Source organism: Taudactylus pleione, unplaced genomic scaffold (assembly GCF_031769625.1).
Source record: "Taudactylus pleione unplaced genomic scaffold, aTauple2 ptg000467l, whole genome shotgun sequence".
Classification (NCBI taxonomy): Eukaryota; Metazoa; Chordata; class Amphibia; order Anura; family Myobatrachidae; genus Taudactylus; species Taudactylus pleione.
This window is the reverse complement of record NW_028284869.1, coordinates 746761-768117: the sequence shown is the minus strand read 5'-3', so window position 1 is coordinate 768117 and position 21357 is coordinate 746761. Positions and strand designations below refer to the sequence as shown.

Genomic DNA, 21357 nt, shown 5'->3' with positions numbered 1-21357 from the left:
CCACTATACCACCAACGCTTCCTGGTTTTCAAAAGGGCATTTGTTAGTCAAATCTGTAAGCCACAACACCTGATTGTATGATTTCAATGCTCTACACTGTTAATCCATTAATTGACTGCAATGCACTTCTTTTGATGATGGAAAATATTAATACAATGCACAAATTAGGTTAAAAATGCAAATGAATAAATAAACATGATGTACACTGAAGTCCACTTTTTGGCACTTTTGGAAAAGAGAATTTGAATCAAATGTTAAAGCAGATAATAGGAAAATATATTTAATAGCCTAATTTACATAAGACTATTCAGAGTTGGATATTTTTAAGATGCCATAAATCTAGTATTCTGTGAATGACAAAGCCATGACTCTGTCCATACCCCATAAGTGCTACACATACCAAGAAAGCTTCCCATTTGTTGAAAGGGCATTTCTTGGTCAGTGTATTCCTGATTTCTTCAAAACAAGAAACATTCTCTAAGGAGCTTATGATCTTAAAAAATGAAAAGAATACACTGTTAATCCAGTAATTGACTGCAATGCACTTCTTTTGATGATGGAAAATATTAATACAATGCACAAAATAGGTTTAAAATGTAAATGAATAAATAAACATGATGTCCACTGAAGTCCACTTTTTGGCACTTTTGGAAAAGAGAATTTGAATCACATGCTAAAGCAGATAATAGGAAAATATATTTAATAGCCTAATTTACATAAGACTATTCAGAGCTGGATATTTTTAAGATGCCATAAATCTAGTATTCTCTGAATGACAAAGCCATGACTCTGTCCATATCCCATAAGTGCTACACATACCAACAAAGCTTCCCATTTGTTGAAAGGGCATTTCTTGGTCAGTGTATTCCTGATTTCTTCAAAACAAGAAACATTCTCTAAGGAGCTTATGATCTTAAAAAATGAAAAGAATGCACAAGAAAAATCATGCGTTGGCCAGTGCTACACATACCAACAAAGCTTCCCTTTTTTTGAAAGGGCATTTCTTGATCAGTGTATTCCTAATTCCTTCAAAACAAGAATAATTCTCTAAGGAGTTTATGATCTTAAAAATTGAATACAAACTATGCGTTGGCCGGGAATCGAACCCGGGTCAACTGCTTGGAAGGCAGCTATGCTCACCACTATACCACCAACGCTTCCTGGTTTTCAAAGGGCATTTGTTAGTCAAATCTGTAAGCCACAACACCTGATTGTATGATTTCAATGCTCTACACTGTTAATCCATTAATTGACTGCAATGCACTTCTTTTGATGATGGAAAATATTAATACAATGCACAAATTAGGTTAAAAATGCAAATGAATAAATAAACATGATGTCCACTGAAGTCCACTTTTTGGCACTTTTGGAAAAGAGAATTTGAATCAAATGTTAAAGCAGATAATAGGAAAATATATTTAATAGCCTAATTTACATAAGACTATTTAGAGTTGGATATTTTTAAGATGCCATAAATCTAGTATTCTGTGAGTGACAAAGCCATGACTCTGTCCATACCCCATAAGTGCTACACATACCAACAAAGCTTCCCATTTGTTGAAAGGGCATTTCTTGGTCAGTGTATTCCTGATTTCTTCAAAACAAGAAACATTCTCTAAGGAGCTTATGATCTTAAAAAATGAAAAGAATACACAAGAAAAATCATGCGTTGGCCAGTGCTACACATACCAACAAAGCTTCCCGTTTTTTGAAAGGGCATTTCTTGGTCAGTGTATTCCTAATTCCTTCAAAACAAGAATAATTCTCTAAGGAGTTTATGATCTTAAAAATTGAATACAAAATATGCGTTGGCCGGGAATCGAAGCCAGGTCAACTGCTTGGAAGGCAGCTATGCTCACCACTATACCACCAACGCTTCCTGGTTTTCAAAAGGGCATTTGTTAGTCAAATCTGTAAGCCACAACACCTGATTGTATGATTTCAATGCTCTACACTGTTAATCCATTAATTGACTGCAATGCACTTCTTTTGATGATGGAAAATATTAATACAATGCACAAATTAGGTTAAAAATGCAAATGAATAAATAAACATGATGTACACTGAAGTCCACTTTTTGGCACTTTTGGAAAAGAGAATTTGAATCAAATGTTAAAGCAGATAATAGGAAAATATATTTAATAGCCTAATTTACATAAGACTATTCAGAGTTGGATATTTTTAAGATGCCATAAATCTAGTATTCTGTGAATGACAAAGCCATGACTCTGTCCATACCCCATAAGTGCTACACATACCAAGAAAGCTTCCCATTTGTTGAAAGGGCATTTCTTGGTCAGTGTATTCCTGATTTCTTCAAAACAAGAAACATTCTCTAAGGAGCTTATGATCTTAAAAAATGAAAAGAATACACTGTTAATCCAGTAATTGACTGCAATGCACTTCTTTTGATGATGGAAAATATTAATACAATGCACAAAATAGGTTTAAAATGTAAATGAATAAATAAACATGATGTCCACTGAAGTCCACTTTTTGGCACTTTTGGAAAAGAGAATTTGAATCACATGCTAAAGCAGATAATAGGAAAATATATTTAATAGCCTAATTTACATAAGACTATTCAGAGCTGGATATTTTTAAGATGCCATAAATCTAGTATTCTCTGAATGACAAAGCCATGACTCTGTCCATATCCCATAAGTGCTACACATACCAACAAAGCTTCCCATTTGTTGAAAGGGCATTTCTTGGTCAGTGTATTCCTGATTTCTTCAAAACAAGAAACATTCTCTAAGGAGCTTATGATCTTAAAAAATGAAAAGAATGCACAAGAAAAATCATGCGTTGGCCAGTGCTACACATACCAACAAAGCTTCCCTTTTTTTGAAAGGGCATTTCTTGATCAGTGTATTCCTAATTCCTTCAAAACAAGAATAATTCTCTAAGGAGTTTATGATCTTAAAAATTGAATACAAACTATGCGTTGGCCGGGAATCGAACCCGGGTCAACTGCTTGGAAGGCAGCTATGCTCACCACTATACCACCAACGCTTCCTGGTTTTCAAAGGGCATTTGTTAGTCAAATCTGTAAGCCACAACACCTGATTGTATGATTTCAATGCTCTACACTGTTAATCCATTAATTGACTGCAATGCACTTCTTTTGATGATGGAAAATATTAATACAATGCACAAATTAGGTTAAAAATGCAAATGAATAAATAAACATGATGTCCACTGAAGTCCACTTTTTGGCACTTTTGGAAAAGAGAATTTGAATCAAATGTTAAAGCAGATAATAGGAAAATATATTTAATAGCCTAATTTACATAAGACTATTTAGAGTTGGATATTTTTAAGATGCCATAAATCTAGTATTCTGTGAGTGACAAAGCCATGACTCTGTCCATACCCCATAAGTGCAACACATACCAACAAAGCTTCCCATTTGTTGAAAGGGCATTTCTTGGTCAGTGTATTCCTGATTTCTTCAAAACAAGAAACATTCTCTAAGGAGCTTATGATCTTAAAAAATGAAAAGAATGCACAAGAAAAATCATGCGTTGGCCAGTGCTACACATACCAACAAAGCTTCCCTTTTTTTGAAAGGGCATTTCTTGATCAGTGTATTCCTAATTCCTTCAAAACAAGAATAATTCTCTAAGGAGTTTATGATCTTAAAAATTGAATACAAACTATGCGTTGGCCGGGAATCGAACCCGGGTCAACTGCTTGGAAGGCAGCTATGCTCACCACTATACCACCAACGCTTCCTGGTTTTCAAAGGGCATTTGTTAGTCAAATCTGTAAGCCACAACACCTGATTGTATGATTTCAATGCTCTACACTGTTAATCCATTAATTGACTGCAATGCACTTCTTTTGATGATGGAAAATATTAATACAATGCACAAATTAGGTTAAAAATGCAAATGAATAAATAAACATGATGTCCACTGAAGTCCACTTTTTGGCACTTTTGGAAAAGAGAATTTGAATCAAATGTTAAAGCAGATAATAGGAAAATATATTTAATAGCCTAATTTACATAAGACTATTTAGAGTTGGATATTTTTAAGATGCCATAAATCTAGTATTCTGTGAATGACAAAGCCATGACTCTGTCCATACCCCATAAGTGCTACACATACCAAGAAAGCTTCCCATTTGTTGAAAGGGCATTTCTTGGTCAGTGTATTCCTGATTTCTTCAAAACAAGAAACATTCTCTAAGGAGCTTATGATCTTAAAAAATGAAAAGAATACACAAGAGAAATCATGCGTTGGCCAGTGCTACACATACCAACAAAGCTTCCCGTTTTTTGAAAGGGCATTTCTTGGTCAGTGTATTCCTAATTCCTTCAAAACAAGAATAATTCTCTAAGGAGTTTATGATCTTAAAAATTGAATACAAACTATGCGTTGGCCGGGAATCGAAGCCGGGTCAACTGCTTGGAAGGCAGCTATGCTCACCACTATACCACCAACGCTTCCTGGTTTTCAAAAGGGCATTTGTTAGTCAAATCTGTAAGACACAACACCTGATTGTATGATTTCAATGCTCTACACTGTTAATCCATTAATTGACTGCAATGCACTTCTTTTGATGATGGAAAATATTAATACAATGCACAAATTAGGTTAAAAATGCAAATGAATAAATAAACATGATGTCCACTGAAGTCCACTTTTTGGCACTTTTGGAAAAGAGAATTTGAATCAAATGTTAAAGCAGATAATAGGAAAATATATTTAATAGCCTAATTTACATAAGACTATTCAGAGTTGGATATTTTTAAGATGCCATAAATCTAGTATTCTGTGAATGACAAAGCCATGACTCTGTCCATACCCCATAAGTGCTACACATACCAAGAAAGCTTCCCATTTGTTGAAAGGGCATTTCTTGGTCAGTGTATTCCTGATTTCTTCAAAACAAGAAACATTCTCTAAGGAGCTTATGATCTTAAAAAATGAAAAGAATACACTGTTAATCCAGTAATTGACTGCAATGCACTTCTTTTGATGATGGAAAATATTAATACAATGCACAAAATAGGTTTAAAATGTAAATGAATAAATAAACATGATGTCCACTGAAGTCCACTTTTTGGCACTTTTGGAAAAGAGAATTTGAATCACATGCTAAAGCAGATAATAGGAAAATATATTTAATAGCCTAATTTACATAAGACTATTCAGAGCTGGAATTTTTTAAGATGCCATAAATCTAGTATTCTCTGAATGACAAAGCCATGACTCTGTCCATATCCCATAAGTGCTACACATACCAACAAAGCTTCCCATTTGTTGAAAGGGCATTTCTTGGTCAGTGTATTCCTGATTTCTTCAAAACAAGAAACATTCTCTAAGGAGCTTATGATCTTAAAAAATGAAAAGAATGCACAAGAAAAATCATGCGTTGGCCAGTGCTACACATACCAACAAAGCTTCCCTTTTTTTGAAAGGGCATTTCTTGATCAGTGTATTCCTAATTCCTTCAAAACAAGAATAATTCTCTAAGGAGTTTATGATCTTAAAAATTGAATACAAACTATGCGTTGGCCGGGAATCGAACCCGGGTCAACTGCTTGGAAGGCAGCTATGCTCACCACTATACCACCAACGCTTCCTGGTTTTCAAAGGGCATTTGTTAGTCAAATCTGTAAGCCACAACACCTGATTGTATGATTTCAATGCTCTACACTCTTAATCCATTAATTGACTGCAATGTACTTCTTTTGATGATGGAAAATATTAATACAATGCACAAATTAGGTTAAAAATGCAAATGAATAAATAAACATGATGTACACTGAAGTCCACTTTTTGGCACTTTTGGAAAAGAGAATTTGAATCAAATGTTAAAGCAGATAATAGGAAAATATATTTAATAGCCTAATTTACATAAGACTATTCAGAGTTGGATATTTTTAAGATGCCATAAATCTAGTATTCTGTGAATGACAAAGCCATGACTCTGTCCATACCCCATAAGTGCTACACATACCAAGAAAGCTTCCCATTTGTTGAAAGGGCATTTCTTGGTCAGTGTATTCCTGATTTCTTCAAAACAAGAAACATTCTCTAAGGAGCTTATGATCTTAAAAAATGAAAAGAATACACTGTTAATCCAGTAATTGACTGCAATGCACTTCTTTTGATGATGGAAAATATTAATACAATGCACAAAATAGGTTTAAAATGTAAATGAATAAATAAACATGATGTCCACTGAAGTCCACTTTTTGGCACTTTTGGAAAAGAGAATTTGAATCACATGCTAAAGCAGATAATAGGAAAATATATTTAATAGCCTAATTTACATAAGACTATTCAGAGCTGGATATTTTTAAGATGCCATAAATCTAGTATTCTCTGAATGACAAAGCCATGACTCTGTCCATATCCCATAAGTGCTACACATACCAACAAAGCTTCCCATTTGTTGAAAGGGCATTTCTTGGTCAGTGTATTCCTGATTTCTTCAAAACAAGAAACATTCTCTAAGGAGCTTATGATCTTAAAAAATGAAAAGAATACACAAGAAAAATCATGCGTTGGCCAGTGCTACACATACCAACAAAGCTTCCCGTTTTTTGAAAGGGCATTTCTTGGTCAGTGTATTCCTAATTCCTTCAAAACAAGAATAATTCTCTAAGGAGTTTATGATCTTAAAAATTGAATACAAAATATGCGTTGGCCGGGAATCGAAGCCGGGTCAACTGCTTGGAAGGCAGCTATGCTCACCACTATACCACCAACGCTTCCTGGTTTTCAAAAGGGCATTTGTTAGTCAAATCTGTAAGCCACAACACCTGATTGTATGATTTCAATGCTCTACACTGTTAATCCATTAATTGACTGCAATGCACTTCTTTTGATGATGGAAAATATTAATACAATGCACAAATTAGGTTAAAAATGCAAATGAATAAATAAACATGATGTACACTGAAGTCCACTTTTTGGCACTTTTGGAAAAGAGAATTTGAATCAAATGTTAAAGCAGATAATAGGAAAATATATTTAATAGCCTAATTTACATAAGACTATTCAGAGTTGGATATTTTTAAGATGCCATAAATCTAGTATTCTGTGAATGACAAAGCCATGACTCTGTCCATACCCCATAAGTGCTACACATACCAAGAAAGCTTCCCATTTGTTGAAAGGGCATTTCTTGGTCAGTGTATTCCTGATTTCTTCAAAACAAGAAACATTCTCTAAGGAGCTTATGATCTTAAAAAATGAAAAGAATACACTGTTAATCCAGTAATTGACTGCAATGCACTTCTTTTGATGATGGAAAATATTAATACAATGCACAAAATAGGTTTAAAATGTAAATTAATAAATAAACATGATGTCCACTGAAGTCCACTTTTTGGCACTTTTGGAAAAGAGAATTTGAATCACATGCTAAAGCAGATAATAGGAAAATATATTTAATAGCCTAATTTACATAAGACTATTCAGAGCTGGATATTTTTAAGATGCCATAAATCTAGTATTCTCTGAATGACAAAGCCATGACTCTGTCCATATCCCATAAGTGCTACACATACCAACAAAGCTTCCCATTTGTTGAAAGGGCATTTCTTGGTCAGTGTATTCCTGATTTCTTCAAAACAAGAAACATTCTCTAAGGAGCTTATGATCTTAAAAAATGAAAAGAATACACAAGAAAAATCATGCGTTGGCCAGTGCTACACATACCAACAAAGCTTCCCGTTTTTTGAAAGGGCATTTCTTGGTCAGTGTATTCCTAATTCCTTCAAAACAAGAATAATTCTCTAAGGAGTTTATGATCTTAAAAATTGAATACAAAATATGCGTTGGCCGGGAATCGAAGCCGGGTCAACTGCTTGGAAGGCAGCTATGCTCACCACTATACCACCAACGCTTCCTGGTTTTCAAAAGGGCATTTGTTAGTCAAATCTGTAAGCCACAACACCTGATTGTATGATTTCAATGCTCTACACTGTTAATCCATTAATTGACTGCAATGCACTTCTTTTGATGATGGAAAATATTAATACAATGCACAAATTAGGTTAAAAATGCAAATGAATAAATAAACATGATGTACACTGAAGTCCACTTTTTGGCACTTTTGGAAAAGAGATTTTGAATCAAATGTTAAAGCAGATAATAGGAAAATATATTTAATAGCCTAATTTACATAAGACTATTCAGAGTTGGATATTTTTAAGATGCCATAAATCTAGTATTCTGTGAATGACAAAGCCATGACTCTGTCCATACCCCATAAGTGCTACACATACCAAGAAAGCTTCCCATTTGTTGAAAGGGCATTTCTTGGTCAGTGTATTCCTGATTTCTTCAAAACAAGAAACATTCTCTAAGGAGCTTATGATCTTAAAAAATGAAAAGAATACACTGTTAATCCAGTAATTGACTGCAATGCACTTCTTTTGATGATGGAAAATATTAATACAATGCACAAAATAGGTTTAAAATGTAAATGAATAAATAAACATGATGTCCACTGAAGTCCACTTTTTGGCACTTTTGGAAAAGAGAATTTGAATCACATGCTAAAGAAGATAATAGGAAAATATATTTAATAGCCTAATTTACATAAGACTATTCAGAGCTCGATATTTTTAAGATGCCATAAATCTAGTATTCTCTGAATGACAAAGCCATGACTCTGTCCATATCCCATAAGTGCTACACATACCAACAAAGCTTCCCATTTGTTGAAAGGGCATTTCTTGGTCAGTGTATTCCTGATTTCTTCAAAACAAGAAACATTCTCTAAGGAGCTTATGATCTTAAAAAATGAAAAGAATGCACAAGAAAAATCATGCGTTGGCCAGTGCTACACATACCAACAAAGCTTCCCTTTTTTTGAAAGGGCATTTCTTGATCAGTGTATTCCTAATTCCTTCAAAACAAGAATAATTCTCTAAGGAGTTTATGATCTTAAAAATTGAAAGCAAACTATGCGTTGGCCGGGAATCGAACCCGGGTCAACTGCTTGGAAGGCAGCTATGCTCACCACTATACCACCAACGCTTCCTGGTTTTCAAAGGGCATTTGTTAGTCAAATCTGCAAGCCACAACACCTGATTGTATGATTTCAATGCTCTACACTGTTAATCCATTAATTGACTGCAATGCACTTCTTTTGATGATGGAAAATATTAATACAATGCACAAATTAGGTTAAAAATGCAAATGAATAAATAAACATGATGTCCACTGAAGTCCACTTTTTGGCACTTTTGGAAAAGAGAATTTGAATCAAATGTTAAAGCAGATAATAGGAAAATATATTTAATAGCCTAATTTACATAAGACTATTTAGAGTTGGATATTTTTAAGATGCCATAAATCTAGTATTCTGTGAATGACAAAGCCATGACTCTGTCCATACCCCATAAGTGCTACACATACCAACAAAGCTTCCCATTTGTTGAAAGGGCATTTCTTGGTCAGTGTATTCCTGATTTCTTCAAAACAAGAAACATTCTCTAAGGAGCTTATGATCTTAAAAAATGAAAAGAATGCACAAGAAAAATCATGCGTTGGCCAGTGCTACACATACCAACAAAGCTTCCCTTTTTTTGAAAGGGCATTTCTTGATCAGTGTATTCCTAATTCCTTCAAAACAAGAATAATTCTCTAAGGAGTTTATGATCTTAAAAATTGAATACAAACTATGCGTTGGCCGGGAATCGAACCCGGGTCAACTGCTTGGAAGGCAGCTATGCTCACCACTATACCACCAACGCTTCCTGGTTTTCAAAGGGCATTTGTTAGTCAAATCTGTAAGCCACAACACCTGATTGTATGATTTCAATGCTCTACACTGTTAATCCATTAATTGACTGCAATGCACTTCTTTTGATGATGGAAAATATTAATACAATGCACAAATTAGGTTAAAAATGCAAATGAATAAATAAACATGATGTCCACTGAAGTCCACTTTTTGGCACTTTTGGAAAAGAGAATTTGAATCAAATGTTAAAGCAGATAATAGGAAAATATATTTAATAGCCTAATTTACATAAGACTATTTAGAGTTGGATATTTTTAAGATGCCATAAATCTAGTATTCTGTGAATGACAAAGCCATGACTCTGTCCATACCCCATAAGTGCTACACATACCAAGAAAGCTTCCCATTTGTTGAAAGGGCATTTCTTGGTCAGTGTATTCCTGATTTCTTCAAAACAAGAAACATTCTCTAAGGAGCTTATGATCTTAAAAAATGAAAAGAATACACAAGAAAAATCATGCGTTGGCCAGTGCTACACATACCAACAAAGCTTCCCGTTTTTTGAAAGGGCATTTCTTGGTCAGTGTATTCCTAATTCCTTCAAAACAAGAATAATTCTCTAAGGAGTTTATGATCTTAAAAATTGAATACAAACTATGCGTTGGCCGGGAATCGAAGCCGGGTCAACTGCTTGGAAGGCAGCTATGCTCACCACTATACCACCAACGCTTCCTGGTTTTCAAAAGGGCATTTGTTAGTCAAATCTGTAAGCCACAACACCTGATTGTATGATTTCAATGCTCTACACTGTTAATCCATTAATTGACTGCAATGCACTTCTTTTGATGATGGAAAATATTAATACAATGCACAAATTAGGTTAAAAATGCAAATGAATAAATAAACATGATGTCCACTGAAGTCCACTTTTTGGCACTTTTGGAAAAGAGAATTTGAATCAAATGTTAAAGCAGATAATAGGAAAATATATTTAATAGCCTAATTTACATAAGACTATTCAGAGTTGGATATTTTTAAGATGCCATAAATCTAGTATTCTGTGAATGACAAAGCCATGACTCTGTCCATACCCCATAAGTACTACACATACCAAGAAAGCTTCCCATTTGTTGAAAGGGCATTTCTTGGTCAGTGTATTCCTGATTTCTTCAAAACAAGAAACATTCTCTAAGGAGCTTATGATCTTAAAAAATGAAAAGAATACACTGTTAATCCAGTAATTGACTGCAATGCACTTCTTTTGATGATGGAAAATATTAATACAATGCACAAAATAGGTTTAAAATGTAAATGAATAAATAAACATGATGTCCACTGAAGTCCACTTTTTGGCACTTTTGGAAAAGAGAATTTGAATCACATGCTAAAGCAGATAATAGGAAAATATATTTAATAGCCTAATTTACATAAGACTATTCAGAGCTGGATATTTTTAAGATGCCATAAATCTAGTATTCTCTGAATGACAAAGCCATGACTCTGTCCATATCCCATAAGTGCTACACATACCAACAAAGCTTCCCATTTGTTGAAAGGGCATTTCTTGGTCAGTGTATTCCTGATTTCTTCAAAACAAGAAACATTCTCTAAGGAGCTTATGATCTTAAAAAATGAAAAGAATGCACAAGAAAAATCATGCGTTGGCCAGTGCTACACATACCAACAAAGCTTCCCTTTTTTTGAAAGGGCATTTCTTGATCAGTGTATTCCTAATTCCTTCAAAACAAGAATAATTCTCTAAGGAGTTTATGATCTTAAAAATTGAATACAAACTATGCGTTGGCCTTGGAAGGCAGCTATGCTCACCACTATACCACCAACGCTTCCTGGTTTTCAAAAGGGCATTTGTTAGTCAAATCTGTAAGCCACAACACCTGATTGTATGATTTCAATGCTCTACACTGTTAATCCATTAATTGACTACAATGCACTTCTTTTGATGATGGAAAATATTAATACAATGCACAAATTAGGTTAAAAATGCAAATGAATAAATAAACATGATGTACACTGAAGTCCACTTTTTGGCACTTTTGGAAAAGAGAATTTGAATCAAATGTTAAAGCAGATAATAGGAAAATATATTTAATAGCCTAATTTACATAAGACTATTCAGAGTTGGATATTTTTAAGATGCCATAAATCTAGTATTCTGTGAATGACAAAGCCATGACTCTGTCCATACCCCATAAGTGCTACACATACCAAGAAAGCTTCCCATTTGTTGAAAGGGCATTTCTTGGTCAGTGTATTCCTGATTTCTTCAAAACAAGAAACATTCTCTAAGGAGCTTATGATCTTAAAAAATGAAAAGAATACACTGTTAATCCAGTAATTGACTGCAATGCACTTCTTTTGATGATGGAAAATATTAATACAATGCACAAAATAGGTTTAAAATGTAAATGAATAAATAAACATGATGTCCACTGAAGTCCACTTTTTGGCACTTTTGGAAAAGAGAATTTGAATCACATGCTAAAGCAGATAATAGGAAAATATATTTAATAGCCTAATTTACATAAGACTATTCAGAGCTGGATATTTTTAAGATGCCATAAATCTAGTATTCTCTGAATGACAAAGCCATGACTCTGTCCATATCCCATAAGTGCTACACATACCAACAAAGCTTCCCATTTGTTGAAAGGGCATTTCTTGGTCAGTGTATTCCTGATTTCTTCAAAACAAGAAACATTCTCTAAGGAGCTTATGATCTTAAAAAATGAAAAGAATACACAAGAAAAATCATGCGTTGGCCAGTGCTACACATACCAACAAATCTTCCCGTTTTTTGAAAGGGCATTTCTTGGTCAGTGTATTCCTAATTCCTTCAAAACAAGAATAATTCTCTAAGGAGTTTATGATCTTAAAAATTGAATACAAACTATGCGTTGGCCGGGAATCGAAGCCGGGTCAACTGCTTGGAAGGCAGCTATGCTCACCACTATACCACCAACGCTTCCTGGTTTTCAAAGGGCATTTGTTAGTCAAATCTGTAAGCCACAACACCTGATTGTATGATTTCAATGCTCTACACTGTTAATCCATTAATTGACTGCAATGCACTTCTTTTGATGATGGAAAATATTAATACAATGCACAAATTAGGTTAAAAATGCAAATGAATAAATAAACATGATGTCCACTGAAGTCCACTTTTTGGCACTTTTGGAAAAGAGAATTTGAATCAAATGTTAAAGCAGATAATAGGAAAATATATTTAATAGCCTAATTTACATAAGACTATTTAGAGTTGGATATTTTTAAGATGCCATAAATCTAGTATTCTGTGAATGACAAAGCCATGACTCTGTCCATACCCCATAAGTGCTACACATACCAAGAAAGCTTCCCATTTGTTGAAAGGGCATTTCTTGGTCAGTGTATTCCTGATTTCTTCAAAACAAGAAACATTCTCTAAGGAGCTTATGATCTTAAAAAATGAAAAGAATACACAAGAAAAATCATGCGTTGGCCAGTGCTACACATACCAACAAAGCTTCCCGTTTTTTGAAAGGGCATTTCTTGGTCAGTGTATTCCTAATTCCTTCAAAACAAGAATAATTCTCTAAGGAGTTTATGATCTTAAAAATTGAATACAAACTATGCGTTGGCCGGGAATTGAAGCCGGGTCAACTGCTTGGAAGGCAGCTATGCTCACCACTATACCACCAACGCTTCCTGGTTTTCAAAAGGGCATTTGTTAGTCAAATCTGTAAGCCACAACACCTGATTGTATGATTTCAATGCTCTACACTGTTAATCCATTAATTGACTGCAATGCACTTCTTTTGATGATGGAAAATATTAATACAATGCACAAATTAGGTTAAAAATGCAAATGAATAAATAAACATGATGTCCACTGAAGTCCACTTTTTGGCACTTTTGGAAAAGAGAATTTGAATCAAATGTTAAAGCAGATAATAGGAAAATATATTTAATAGCCTAATTTACATAAGACTATTCAGAGTTGGATATTTTTAAGATGCCATAAATCTAGTATTCTGTGAATGACAAAGCCATGACTCTGTCCATACCCCATAAGTACTACACATACCAAGAAAGCTTCCCATTTGTTGAAAGGGCATTTCTTGGTCAGTGTATTCCTGATTTCTTCAAAACAAGAAACATTCTCTAAGGAGCTTATGATCTTAAAAAATGAAAAGAATACACTGTTAATCCAGTAATTGACTGCAATGCACTTCTTTTGATGATGGAAAATATTAATACAATGCACAAAATAGGTTTAAAATGTAAATGAATAAATAAACATGATGTCCACTGAAGTCCACTTTTTGGCACTTTTGGAAAAGAGAATTTGAATCACATGCTAAAGCAGATAATAGGAAAATATATTTAATAGCCTAATTTACATAAGACTATTCAGAGCTGGATATTTTTAAGATGCCATAAATCTAGTATTCTCTGAATGACAAAGCCATGACTCTGTCCATATCCCATAAGTGCTACACATACCAACAAAGCTTCCCATTTGTTGAAAGGGCATTTCTTGGTCAGTGTATTCCTGATTTCTTCAAAACAAGAAACATTCTCTAAGGAGCTTATGATCTTAAAAAATGAAAAGAATGCACAAGAAAAATCATGCGTTGGCCAGTGCTACACATACCAACAAAGCTTCCCTTTTTTTGAAAGGGCATTTCTTGATCAGTGTATTCCTAATTCCTTCAAAACAAGAATAATTCTCTAAGGAGTTTATGATCTTAAAAATTGAATACAAACTATGCGTTGGCCTTGGAAGGCAGCTATGCTCACCACTATACCACCAACGCTTCCTGGTTTTCAAAAGGGCATTTGTTAGTCAAATCTGTAAGCCACAACACCTGATTGTATGATTTCAATGCTCTACACTGTTAATCCATTAATTGACTGCAATGCACTTCTTTTGATGATGGAAAATATTAATACAATGCACAAATTAGGTTAAAAATGCAAATGAATAAATAAACATGATGTACACTGAAGTCCACTTTTTGGCACTTTTGGAAAAGAGAATTTGAATCAAATGTTAAAGCAGATAATAGGAAAATATATTTAATAGCCTAATTTACATAAGACTATTCAGAGTTGGATATTTTTAAGATGCCATAAATCTAGTATTCTGTGAATGACAAAGCCATGACTCTGTCCATACCCCATAAGTGCTACACATACCAAGAAAGCTTCCCATTTGTTGAAAGGGCATTTCTTGGTCAGTGTATTCCTGATTTCTTCAAAACAAGAAACATTCTCTAAGGAGCTTATGATCTTAAAAAATGAAAAGAATACACTGTTAATCCAGTAATTGACTGCAATGCACTTCTTTTGATGATGGAAAATATTAATACAATGCACAAAATAGGTTTAAAATGTAAATGAATAAATAAACATGATGTCCACTGAAGTCCACTTTTTGGCACTTTTGGAAAAGAGAATTTGAATCACATGCTAAAGCAGATAATAGGAAAATATATTTAATAGCCTAATTTACATAAGACTATTCAGAGCTGGATATTTTTAAGATGCCATAAATCTAGTATTCTCTGAATGACAAAGCCATGACTCTGTCCATATCCCATAAGTGCTACACATACCAACAAAGCTTCCCATTTGTTGAAAGGGCATTTCTTGGTCAGTGTATTCCTGATTTCTTCAAAACAAGAAACATTCTCTAAGGAGCTTATGATCTTAAAAAATGAAAAGAATACACAAGAAAAATCATGCGTTGGCCAGTGCTACACATACCAACAAATCTTCCCGTTTTTTGAAAGGGCATTTCTTGGTCAGTGTATTCCTAATTCCTTCAAAACAAGAATAATTCTCTAAGGAGTTTATGATCTTAAAAATTGAATACAAACTATGCGTTGGCCGGGAATCGAAGCCGGGTCAACTGCTTGGAAGGCAGCTATGCTCACCACTATACCACCAACGCTTCCTGGTTTTCAAAGGGCATTTGTTAGTCAAATCTGTAAGCCACAACACCTGATTGTATGATTTCAATGCTCTACACTGTTAATCCATTAATTGACTGCAATGCACTTCTTTTGATGATGGAAAATATTAATACAATGCACAAATTAGGTTAAAAATGCAAATGAATAAATAAACATGATGTCCACTGAAGTCCACTTTTTGGCACTTTTGGAAAAGAGAATTTGAATCAAATGTTAAAGCAGATAATAGGAAAATATATTTAATAGCCTAATTTACATAAGACTATTTAGAGTTGGATATTTTTAAGATGCCATAAATCTAGTATTCTGTGAATGACAAAGCCATGACTCTGTCCATACCCCATAAGTGCTACACATACCAAGAAAGCTTCCCATTTGTTGAAAGGGCATTTCTTGGTCAGTGTATTCCTGATTTCTTCAAAACAAGAAACATTCTCTAAGGAGCTTATGATCTTAAAAAATGAAAAGAATACACAAGAAAAATCATGCGTTGGCCAGTGCTACACATACCAACAAAGCTTCCCGTTTTTTGAAAGGGCATTTCTTGGTCAGTGTATTCCTAATTCCTTCAAAACAAGAATAATTCTCTAAGGAGTTTATGATCTTAAAAATTGAATACAAACTATGCATTGGCCGGGAATCGAAGCCGGGTCAACTGCTTGGAAGGCAGCTATGCTCACCACTATACCACCAACGCTTCCTGGTTTTCAAAAGGGCATTTGTTAGTCAAATCTGTAAGCCACAACACCTGATTGTATGATTTCAATGCTCTACACTGTTAATCCATTAATTGACTGCAATGCACTTCTTTTGATGATGGAAAATATTAATACAATGCACAAATTAGGTTAAAAATGCAAATGAATAAATAAACATGATGTCCACTGAAGTCCACTTTTTGGCACTTTTGGAAAAGAGAATTTGAATCAAATGTTAAAGCAGATAATAGGAAAATATATTTAATAGCCTAATTTACATAAGACTATTCAGAGTTGGATATTTTTAAGATGCCATAAATCTAGTATTCTGTGAATGACAAAGCCATGACTCTGTCCATACCCCATAAGTACTACACATACCAAGAAAGCTTCCCATTTGTTGAAAGGGCATTTCTTGGTCAGTGTATTCCTGATTTCTTCAAAACAAGAAACATTCTCTAAGGAGCTTATGATCTTAAAAAATGAAAAGAATACACTGTTAATCCAGTAATTGACTGCAATGCACTTCTTTTGATGATGGAAAATATTAATACAATGCACAAAATAGGTTTAAAATGTAAATGAATAAATAAACATGATGTCCACTGAAGTCCACTTTTTGGCACTTTTGGAAAAGAGAATTTGAATCACATGCTAAAGCAGATAATAGGAAAATATATTTAATAGCCTAATTTACATAAGACTATTCAGAGCTGGATATTTTTAAGATGCCATAAATCTAGTATTCTCTGAATGACAAAGCCATGACTCTGTCCATATCCCATAAGTGCTACACATACCAACAAAGCTTCCCATTTGTTGAAAGGGCATTTCTTGGTCAGTGTATTCCTGATTTCTTCAAAACAAGAAACATTCTCTAAGGAGCTTATGATCTTAAAAAATGAAAAGAATGCACAAGAAAAATCATGCGTTGGCCAGTGCTACACATACCAACAAAGCTTCCCTTTTTTTGAAAGGGCATTTCTTGATCAGTGTATTCCTAATTCCTTCAAAACAAGAATAATTCTCTAAGGAGTTTATGATCTTAAAAATTGAATACAAACTATGCGTTGGCCTTGGAAGGCAGCTATGCTCACCACTATACCACCAACGCTTCCTGGTTTTCAAAAGGGCATTTGTTAGTCAAATCTGTAAGCCACAACACCTGATTGTATGATTTCAATGCTCTACACTGTTAATCCATTAATTGACTGCAATGCACTTCTTTTGATGATGGAAAATATTAATACAATGCACAAATTAGGTTAAAAATGCAAATGAATAAATAAACATGATGTACACTGAAGTCCACTTTTTGGCACTTTTGGAAAAGAGAATTTGAATCAAATGTTAAAGCAGATAATAGGAAAATATATTTAATAGCCTAATTTACATAAGACTATTCAGAGTTGGATATTTTTAAGATGCCATAAATCTAGTATTCTGTGAATGACAAAGCCATGACTCTGTCCATACCCCATAAGTGCTACACATACCAAGAAAGCTTCCCATTTGTTGAAAGGGCATTTCTTGGTCAGTGTATTCCTGATTTCTTCAAAACAAGAAACATTCTCTAAGGAGCTTATGATCTTAAAAAATGAAAAGAATACACTGTTAATCCAGTAATTGACTGCAATGCACTTCTTTTGATGATGGAAAATATTAATACAATGCACAAAATAGGTTTAAAATGTAAATGAATAAATAAACATGATGTCCACTGAAGTCCACTTTTTGGCACTTTTGGAAAAGAGAATTTGAATCACATGCTAAAGCAGATAATAGGAAAATATATTTAATAGCCTAATTTACATAAGACTATTCAGAGCTGGATATTTTTAAGATGCCATAAATCTAGTATTCTCTGAATGACAAAGCCATGACTCTGTCCATATCCCATAAGTGCTACACATACCAACAAAGCTTCCCATTTGTTGAAAGGGCATTTCTTGGTTAGTGTATTCCTGATTTCTTCAAAACAAGAAACATTCTCTAAGGAGCTTATGATCTTAAAAAATGAAAAGAATACACAAGAAAAATCATGCGTTGGCCAGTGCTACACATACCAACAAATCTTCCCGTTTTTTGAAAGGGCATTTCTTGGTCAGTGTATTCCTAATTCCTTCAAAACAAGAATAATTCTCTAAGGAGTTTATGATCTTAAAAATTGAATACAAACTATGCGTTGGCCGGGAATCGAAGCCGGGTCAACTGCTTGGAAGGCAGCTATGCTCACCACTATACCACCAACGCTTCCTGGTTTTCAAAAGGGCATTTGTTAGTCAAATCTGTAAGCCACAACACCTGATTATATGATTTCAATGCTCTACACTGTTAATCCATTAATTGACTGCAATGCACTTCTTTTGATGATGGAAAATATTAATACAATGCACAAATTAGGTTAAAAATGCAAATGAATAAATAAACATGATGTACACTGAAGTCCACTTTTTGGCACTTTTGGAAAAGAGAATTTGAATCAAATGTTAAAGCAGATAATAGGAAAATATATTTAATAGCCTAATTTACATAAGACTATTCAGAGTTGGATATTTTTAAGATGCCATAAATCTAGTATTCTGTGAATGACAAAGCCATGACTCTGTCCATACCCCATAAGTGCTACACATACCAAGAAAGCTTCCCATTTGTTGAAAGGGCATTTCTTGGTCAGTGTATTCCTGATTTCTTCAAAACAAGAAACATTCTCTAAGGAGCTTATGATCTTAAAAAATGAAAAGAATACACTGTTAATCCAGTAATTGACTGCAATGCACTTCTTTTGATGATGGAAAATATTAATACAATGCACAAAATAGGTTTAAAATGTAAATGAATAAATAAACATGATGTCCACTGAAGTCCACTTTTTGGCACTTTTGGAAAAGAGAATTTGAATCACATGCTAAAGCAGATAATAGGAAAATATATTTAATAGCCTAATTTACATAAGACTATTCAGAGCTGGATATTTTTAAGATGCCATAAATCTAGTATTCTCTGAATGACAAAGCCATGACTCTGTCCATATCCCATAAGTGCTACACATACCAACAAAGCTTCCCATTTGTTGAAAGGGCATTTCTTGGTCAGTGTATTCCTGATTTCTTCAAAACAAGAAACATTCTCTAAGGAGCTTATGATCTTAAAAAATGAAAAGAATGCACAAGAAAAATCATGCGTTGGCCAGTGCTACACATACCAACAAAGCTTCCCTTTTTTTGAAAGGGCATTTCTTGATCAGTGTATTCCTAATTCCTTCAAAACAAGAACAATTCTCTAAGGAGTTTATGATCTTAAAAATTGAATACAAACTATGCGTTGGCCGGGAATCGAACCCGGATCAACTGCTTGGAAGGCAGCTATGCTCACCACTATACCACCAACGCTTCCTGGTTTTCAAAAGGGCATTTGTTAGTCAAATCTGTAAGCCACAACACCTGATTATATGATTTCAATGCTCTACACTGTTAATCCATTAATTGACTGCAATGCACTTCTTTTGATGATGGAAAATATTAATACAATGCACAAATTAGGTTAAAAATGCAAATGAATAAATAAACATGATGTACACTGAAGTCCACTTTTTGGCACTTTTGGAAAAGAGAATTTGAATCAAATGTTAAAGCAGATAATAGGAAAATATATTTAATAGCCTAATTTACATAAGACTATTCAGAGTTGGATATTTTTAAGATGCCATAAATCTAGTATTCTGTGAATGACAAAGCCATGACTCTGTCCATACCCCATAAGTGCTACACATACCAAGAAAGCTTCCCATTTGTTGAAAGGGCATTTCTTGGTCAGTGTATTCCTGATTTCTTCAAAACAAGAAACATTCTCTAAGGAGCTTATGATCTTAAAAAATGAAAAGAATACACTGTTAATCCAGTAATTGACTGCAATGCACTTCTTTTGATGATGGAAAATATTAATACAATGCACAAAATAGGTTTAAAATGTAAATGAATAAATAAACATGATGTCCACTGAAGTCCACTTTTTGGCACTTTTGGAAAAGAGAATTTGAATCACATGCTAAAGCAGATAATAGGAAAATATATTTAATAGCCTAATTTACATAAGACTATTCAGAGCTGGATATTTTTAAGATGCCATAAATCTAGTATTCTCTGAATGACAAAGCCATGACTCTGTCCATATCCCATAAGTGCTACACATACCAACAAAGCTTCCCATTTGTTGAAAGGGCATTTCTTGGTCAGTGTATTCCTGATTTCTTCAAAACAAGAAACATTCTCTAAGGAGCTTATGATCTTAAAAAATGAAAAGAATGCACAAGAAAAATCATGCGTTGGCCAGTGCTACACATACCAACAAAGCTTCCCTTTTTTTGAAAGGGCATTTCTTGATCAGTGTATTCCTAATTCCTTCAAAACAAGAACAATTCTCTAAGGAGTTTATGATCTTAAAAATTGAATACAAACTATGCGTTGGCCGGGAATCGAACCCGGATCAACTGCTTGGAAGGCAGCTATGCTCACCACTATACCACCAACGCTTCCTGGTTTTCAAAAGGGCATTTGTTAGTCAAATCTGTAAGCCACAACACCTGATTATATGATTTCAATGCTCTACACTGTTAATCCATTAATTGACTGCAATGCACTTCTTTTGATGATGGAAAATATTAATACAATGCACAAATTAGGTTAAAAATGCAAATGAATAAATAAACATGATGTACACTGAAGTCCACTTTTTGGCACTTTTGGAAAAGAGAATTTGAATCAAATGTTAAAGCAGATAATAGGAAAATATATTTAATAGCCTAATTTACATAAGACTATTCAGAGTTGGATATTTTTAAGATGCCATAAATCTAGTATTCTGTGAATGACAAAGCCATGACTCTGTCCATACCCCATAAGTGCTACACATACCAAGAAAGCTTCCCATTTGTTGAAAGGGCATTTCTTGGTCAGTGTATTCCT

The 21357-nt window shown here is 34.0% G+C and overlaps 15 non-coding genes across 15 annotated transcripts; all 15 read right to left on the bottom strand.

The window, feature by feature from the left end:
- Positions 1-1085: 1085 nt before the first annotated feature.
- On the bottom strand, positions 1086-1157 carry TRNAG-UCC (transfer RNA glycine (anticodon UCC)). Its single transcript has one exon. It is a non-coding gene; the product is annotated as a tRNA-Gly (tRNA).
- Positions 1158-2943: 1786 nt separating this feature from the next.
- Positions 2944-3015, bottom strand: TRNAG-UCC (transfer RNA glycine (anticodon UCC)). Its single transcript has one exon. It is a non-coding gene; the product is annotated as a tRNA-Gly (tRNA).
- A 647-nt stretch (positions 3016-3662) lies between these two features.
- Positions 3663-3734, bottom strand: TRNAG-UCC (transfer RNA glycine (anticodon UCC)). Its single transcript has one exon. It is a non-coding gene; the product is annotated as a tRNA-Gly (tRNA).
- Positions 3735-4381: 647 nt separating this feature from the next.
- TRNAG-UCC (transfer RNA glycine (anticodon UCC)) lies at positions 4382-4453 on the bottom strand. Its single transcript has one exon. It is a non-coding gene; the product is annotated as a tRNA-Gly (tRNA).
- A 1067-nt stretch (positions 4454-5520) lies between these two features.
- On the bottom strand, positions 5521-5592 carry TRNAG-UCC (transfer RNA glycine (anticodon UCC)). Its single transcript has one exon. It is a non-coding gene; the product is annotated as a tRNA-Gly (tRNA).
- Positions 5593-6658: 1066 nt separating this feature from the next.
- TRNAG-UCC (transfer RNA glycine (anticodon UCC)) lies at positions 6659-6730 on the bottom strand. Its single transcript has one exon. It is a non-coding gene; the product is annotated as a tRNA-Gly (tRNA).
- Positions 6731-7797: 1067 nt separating this feature from the next.
- Positions 7798-7869, bottom strand: TRNAG-UCC (transfer RNA glycine (anticodon UCC)). The gene has a single exon. It is a non-coding gene; the product is annotated as a tRNA-Gly (tRNA).
- A 1067-nt stretch (positions 7870-8936) lies between these two features.
- TRNAG-UCC (transfer RNA glycine (anticodon UCC)) lies at positions 8937-9008 on the bottom strand. Its single transcript has one exon. It is a non-coding gene; the product is annotated as a tRNA-Gly (tRNA).
- Positions 9009-9655: 647 nt separating this feature from the next.
- Positions 9656-9727, bottom strand: TRNAG-UCC (transfer RNA glycine (anticodon UCC)). The gene has a single exon. It is a non-coding gene; the product is annotated as a tRNA-Gly (tRNA).
- Positions 9728-10374: 647 nt separating this feature from the next.
- TRNAG-UCC (transfer RNA glycine (anticodon UCC)) lies at positions 10375-10446 on the bottom strand. Its single transcript has one exon. It is a non-coding gene; the product is annotated as a tRNA-Gly (tRNA).
- A 2182-nt stretch (positions 10447-12628) lies between these two features.
- Positions 12629-12700, bottom strand: TRNAG-UCC (transfer RNA glycine (anticodon UCC)). The gene has a single exon. It is a non-coding gene; the product is annotated as a tRNA-Gly (tRNA).
- A 2901-nt stretch (positions 12701-15601) lies between these two features.
- Positions 15602-15673, bottom strand: TRNAG-UCC (transfer RNA glycine (anticodon UCC)). Its single transcript has one exon. It is a non-coding gene; the product is annotated as a tRNA-Gly (tRNA).
- A 2901-nt stretch (positions 15674-18574) lies between these two features.
- TRNAG-UCC (transfer RNA glycine (anticodon UCC)) lies at positions 18575-18646 on the bottom strand. Its single transcript has one exon. It is a non-coding gene; the product is annotated as a tRNA-Gly (tRNA).
- A 1067-nt stretch (positions 18647-19713) lies between these two features.
- TRNAG-UCC (transfer RNA glycine (anticodon UCC)) lies at positions 19714-19785 on the bottom strand. Its single transcript has one exon. It is a non-coding gene; the product is annotated as a tRNA-Gly (tRNA).
- A 1067-nt stretch (positions 19786-20852) lies between these two features.
- On the bottom strand, positions 20853-20924 carry TRNAG-UCC (transfer RNA glycine (anticodon UCC)). The gene has a single exon. It is a non-coding gene; the product is annotated as a tRNA-Gly (tRNA).
- Between the last annotated feature and the right edge of the window lie 433 nt (positions 20925-21357).